Source organism: Neoarius graeffei, chromosome 8 (genome assembly GCF_027579695.1).
Source record: "Neoarius graeffei isolate fNeoGra1 chromosome 8, fNeoGra1.pri, whole genome shotgun sequence".
Lineage (NCBI taxonomy): Eukaryota > Metazoa > Chordata > Actinopteri > Siluriformes > Ariidae > Neoarius > Neoarius graeffei.
Window position 1 is genome coordinate 3,280,455 of NC_083576.1, and position 6,577 is coordinate 3,287,031.

Here is a 6,577-nt window from a genome sequence, read left to right on the forward strand (position 1 = left end):
CCAGCATCAAAGCATCGAGGTGAGGTGAGAAGCAGCATCTAGTGAAGTATGTTGGTTCGATTCCCTGATCAATCTTCTTCAAATATGGCACTCAGAATGCAGGAGAATACACCATTTTACACCAATTTTTTTTCCAAAATTTTCCGGCGGAGGGAGTATGCCCCTAGCCTGGGCCTGCCCATCCTAAGTGTGACGCAACACGAGGGCCTGTTGCGAGCTTAGTCTGGCAAGGCAAGCTATCTCCAGCTCTTCCAAGCTCCCAAAAAATCGGGAGCCAATCAACTTTGAGCATCTCCAACGGCCCTGGGTAGAGGCGTGTTCAAGGCAGTGACGTAGTAGAACTGCGACCGGAAGCCATAGATTGTTTACAGAATCTATGCCGGAAGCGCTTCATTCACTAGAAACATTACGAATGTGGAGCAGCGGCAAGCCTTTGACACGGCGGTAGATGCTGTATTGAAAGCATTCAACGGGAAGTTCTCATTGAAAACGGAGCAAAGAGCAGCCCTGGAGGTATTTATCTTCTTCCTGTTACTCAAGCAGTTTCCGTCGCGTCACATGCGTCAGAGGAAAGAGTGATGTGATTGGTTTAAGCTTCGTCACAGCCTTTTCTGGCTTCGACCAGTAGCAAACTGAGGCATTTCAGGGAGGCGGGTCAATCATGCGCTTTGGGAAACGGTTGGGCTTAATATCTTTGCCAGACCAAATGCTTGCAGAGCTTTGAAGTCGCGTTAGCCAGACTAGTATGCCCCCGGATCACCCTACAAGGACGTGACTGCGTCACAATCTGATCTACCGCTTTTCTCGCTCTGGGGGTTGGCAAGTACAATATCCATTAGATGATCCGATAAAAGATAACAGGGACTTGAAGCTGATAAGACTCTAGAGATGCTACAGTGACATAAACTAAATCTGTGTATCCATGGAAACCAAAACCACAAATAAACAACTCTAACATTATGGTCCAGTGAAGCGTTATAACAGTTTTTATTGGTTAAGAAAAAGTAAGATTAGAATTGGGGGCGGCACGGTGGTGTAGTGGTTAGTGCTGTCGCCTCACAACAAGAAGGTCCGGGTTCGAGCCCCGGGGCCGGCGAGGGCCTTTCTGTGTGGAGTTTGCATGTTCTCCCCGTGTCCGCGTGGGTTTCCTCCGGGTGCTCCGGTTTCCCCCACAGTCCAAAGACATGCAGGTTAGGTTAACTGGTGACTCTAAATTGAGCGTAGGTGTGAATGTGAGTGTGAATGGTTGTCTGTGTCTATGTGTCAGCCCTGTGATGACCTGGCGACTTGTCCAGGGTGTACCCCGCCTTTCGCCCGTAGTCAGCTGGGATAGGCTCCAGCTTGCCTGCGACCCTGTAGAAGGATAAAGCGGCTAGAGATAATGAGATGAGATGTAGATTAGAATTGCTTTATTCATGAAAAGAGCAGCTCATCTCTGAGGAAAGCTTTATCCTGATGTCTGATATGATGTGTGACGTATCTTCAGAAAAAAAATTCATTATAAATGATCAAATTGATCTGAATTCATTAAAGTGCTCGTGTCATTATGGAGTGAGAACGTGATTCTATTCAACAGATGTTAAAAAAGTGAAATGAACTCACTGAAACCTCAAACTGGCACTTTGACCCGGAGGAGAGCTACAGCAGGAAGCAGCGAGTTGAATTCATGTTCACGGAGTTTGGGTTTGATTCAGGACGCTGCAGCCTTCCCTGGAAAATACACTGCAAAATATACTGCTGTCTTTAAAAAAATGAAATGAAAATATGCAAAGCGTTAAAATAATAATTACATTGAGCTTCATACTACAGTTAGCTCCAGTCCACTAATCTGATTGGCTGAGCGGCGTTCCCATAGTGCTGGTGTTTCACTGTGTGTATCACTCTGCTCATCACACTCCACTCATCACACTCCACTCATCACACTCCACTCATCACACTCCACTCATCGCATCCACTCATCACAGTATGATCATTACACTTCACTCATCACATCCACTCATCACAGTATGCTCATCGCACTCCACTCATCACGTTCCACTCATCACACTCCACTCATCACACTCCGCTCATCACACACACACACTCATCACACTCTGCTCATCACACACTCATCACACTCCGCTCATCACACTCCGCTCATCACACGCCACTCATCACACGCCACTCATCACACGCCACTCATCACATCCACTCATCACACGCCACTCATCACACTCCACTCATCACACTCCACTCATCACACTCCACTCATCACACTCCACTCATCACAGTATGATCATTACACTTCACTCATCACATCCACTCATCACAGTATGCTCATCGCACTCCACTCATCACGTTCCACTCATCACACTCCACTCATCACACTCCGCTCATCACACTCTGCTCATCACACACTCATCACACTCCGCTCATCACACGCCACTCATCACACGCCACTCATCACACGCCACTCATCACATCCACTCATCACACGCCACTCATCACACTCCGCTCATCACACGCCACTCATCACACTCTGCTCATCACACTCCACTCATCACACTCCACTCGTCACACTCCACTCATCACATCCACTCATCACACTCCGCTCATCACACACCACTCATCACACTCCGCTCATCACACTCCAGTCATCACACTCCATTCATCACACTCAGCTCATCACACTCCGCTCATCACAGGTCACTCATCACACGCCGCTCATCACACGCCGCTCATCACACGCCGCTCATCACACTCTGCTCATCACGTCCACTCATCACACTCCACTCATCACACCCACTTATCACACACAGATCATCGTGTCCACTCATCACACACCACTCATCACACTCCGCTTATCACGCTCCACTCATCATGCCCACTCATCACACACCGCTCATCACACTCTGATCAACACATTTCTTTAATGTGTTTTTCTCTCTCTTTCTTTCCTTCTCTCTCTCTCCTCTCTCCCCCTCCTCTCCCTCTTTCTTTTTTCTTCCTCTATCCTTCTCACTGTCTTTCTTTCCTTCTCTCTATCTCTCCCCCTCTTTCTTTCCCTCTCTATTCTTCTCTCTTTCTCTTTCTCTCTCTATCCTTCTCTCTCTTTCTTTCTCTCTCTATCTCTCATTCTCCCCCCCTCTTTCTTTCCCTCTCTATCCTTCTCTCTCTTCCTCTCTTCCTTTTCTTCTCTCTGTCTTTCTTTCCCTCTCTATCCTTTTCTCACTTTCTCCCTTTCTTTCCTTCTATAAACAGTGATTGTTAAAAACTTCGCCACACCAATAATAGCACGTTTTTCTTCGTTGATCAACACATTTCTTTAATCGGTGTGTTATTCGTCTCAGATTATGTGGACCATCTGCCCTACAGGTCGCTGTAAATAAGCTGTTACTATAGAAACGATACCGTATTCGAACAGGCGCATTAATATGAAGCCGGTGTTCCTGTTAGAGCCAGTGGAAAGTAAAGTAAAGTGGTTTTGCTGAAGCGATCTGACTGTTGGGCGAGAAGATGAAAGCACGGCCATGCTAACGTTAGCGTGTGTAATCGATCAAACGGTTATTCCTGAGCAGAGATAAAGTGCCGTCTGTCAGCTGATGTCGAAGTCATCTTTCCTGAATTAAGAGCGTGACGTTTCTCATCTTTCAGCACACACACACACACACACACACACACACACTTCACCACCTTCAGCTCTTTGATGGAACGGATTTCAATTCGCCGTCATTCAAGATGCATCTTTTACACTTTGATCACGGTGTCCTCAAAGCAGGAAGACTGAATCTCCAACGTCAGCTTTTAGATCCATCATCTTCTCCTCTGAGCATCTTTCAGCAGGTCTGATCACGAGGAATGTTCATCTGGACCTGGGGGAGAAAAAAAGAGAGAGAGAATTTTCAGCTCATCCTCTAACGGTTCAGTCGACGCTGTAAAGCACACACACACACACACTCTTTTAACTTCACATTTCTTTTTGAAGTTCTTAGAAATCCTGATTTGTCTTTTGTTTTTCATTTAACACTGAAAATGCAGGTTATCTTTCCAACTTCAAATTTGAATAATATTTTGTGCAAGCACTGGAAAATGAGAAGTCACTCTTTTATAAGAAAATATTAATTCACGCAGGTTGACTCGCCTCTTTACCACCAAGGAAGTTTGAGAGCCATTTCGGAGCCGATGCCTAAGCTCAAACTAGTTCTTGACCAAAGAACTGGATCTCAGCCAGGAAAACTGGTTCCAGATCGGCACCAAGACTTTACGGGTCTAGAACTAAGAACTACTTCCATCAGGAGCTGGTGGTGAAATTATCATGACCAACAAGACCAGCTTGTACTTTGTGACCGCCATTTAAAAAAAAAAAAAAAACAGGCAAGTACGGCTCAAGTTCAGTCTCAAGACCACTTTTTGAAGATCTCGGCCTCGTCTCAGAATTGAGCACATTTTCACTCAGTCTCATCTCGGTCTCAGAAATAGAGGACTTGGGATTTTATTTCAAGACCGGCCAAGACCACAGCTGTGGGGATTTCACTAAACTGCTTGTGTATTGTCTGATTTATTTGTGAACATCATTACTATGATTGGATGTATTGGATTCCCCTCTCTCACACACACTGGTCTGGTCCTGGTCTTGACTCACCTTTTTAACATTATTAATGGCATTTAGCAGACACTCTTATCCAGAGCAATATACAACATACCCAGAGCAGCCTGAGATTGTTGGGGGTTAGGTGCCTTGCTCAAGGGCACTTCAGCCATTCCTGCTGGTCCAGGGACTCGAACCAGTGACCTTTTGGTCCTAAAGCTGCTTCTTGAATCATTAGGTCATGGCTTCCCCACCCTGGTCTTGGTCTTGATCTTGACTTGATCTCAACCCCTCAAAGTCTTGGTCTTGACTTGATCTCAATCCCTCAAAGTCTTGGTCTTGACTTGATCTCAACCCATCAAAGTTTTGGTCTTGAGCTTGTCTTGACCTAAACCCATCTAAGTCTTGGTCTTGACTTGATCTCAACCCCTCAAAGTCTTGGTATTGATCTTGTCTTGATCTCAACCCCTCAAAGTCTTGGTCTTGGTCTCGACTTGATCTCAAACTCTCAAAGTCTTGGTCTTGGTTTTAAATTGATCTCAACCCCCCAAAGTCTTGGTCTTGACTTGATCTCAACCCCTCAAAGTCTTGGTCTTGATCTTGTCTTGATCTCAACCCCTCAAAGTCTTGGTCTTGACTTGCTCTCAACCCCTCCAAGTCTTTTTATTGACTTGATCTCAACCCCTCCAAGTCTTGGTCTTGGTCTTGACTTGATCTCAACCTGTCCAAGTCTTGGTCTTGGTATTGACTTGATCTCAACCTGTCCAAGTCTTGGTCTTGGTCTTGACTTGATCTCACTCCCTCAAAATCTTGGTCTTGATACACTCTGGTCTTGGTCATGACTTGGTCTCTGTTAAGGTGGTCTTGACTACAACACTAATGATTAGTCTTGGGTTGAGTCTGACTAATCCAGTAATCTGCCATTGTTGTTGTTGTGCTTGGTATTAGTGTTCCTGGGAAAGCAGAGATGTAAACAGACATAAACAGTGATGTAATATAACATGGCTCTATGGTGGCTCTCAAGCCCATGGAAAAACAAACTGGTTCTTCCAAGGATTACAAGTTGAACCATCTCTGAACCTGCACTAGGACCAGCCCAGAACTAGCACCTAGTTCACTTTGGTGGAAAGTCAGCAACAATGATCTCAAAGCAAGAACTCGCACCACAAAGTTGAGATGATTCCAGTGCTTGAGTTTGATGAAAGACTCTCCATTTCCTTAACAACATTTTCCAGAGAATCACCAAACCTGAAACAGAAAGTCACATGGAAATCAGACCAATCTCTGAGCTTAAACACGGCACCGTGGTTCAGAGGAAGTCCAGTGTTTGTAACAGGATGAGGAATGGGATTAGTTCTCCGGAGTTCTCTCAGGATTCTCACGCCATCAAAAGTACCAAACTCTGCATATGTCTATATGCACACAATACGGCAAGGTTTATGGATATGAACGCTTGGAATCATCAGAATCAGAACCAGATCAGTAAGTACATGTAAGAGGTTAAATCACACACAGCTCAACAAGTCTTCACTTTAATCAGGAGCTCTTCATTTATAAAGTACAAATGTGAGTCCAGTTGCGTCCTGCACATGCAGATCTGCTATGCTGCATGACTTATCTTTCAAAACGCTGACAAACACGTCACATAGTCCCACACGCATCCTATTAGAAATGTTAATCAATGCTAACGCTGTTATTAATGCATTGAGAATGGTGTGGATCTCACATTAGATTAGATTAGATTAGATTAGATTAGATTAGATTAGATTAGATTAGATTAGATTAGATTAGATTAGATAAAACTTTATTGATCCCTTTGGGCGGGTTCCCTCAGGGAAATTAAGATTCCAGCAGCATCATTACAGATAAACAGAGAAAATAAATAGAGAAAACTTCTAGAAAAATTAAAATAAATTATTTACATATACAAATATAAAAAGAATAAGATATGGGGGGAAGAAAGAGGAAAAAAAAGGGGGTGGCAGCAGGAGAGATATTGCACATTATATT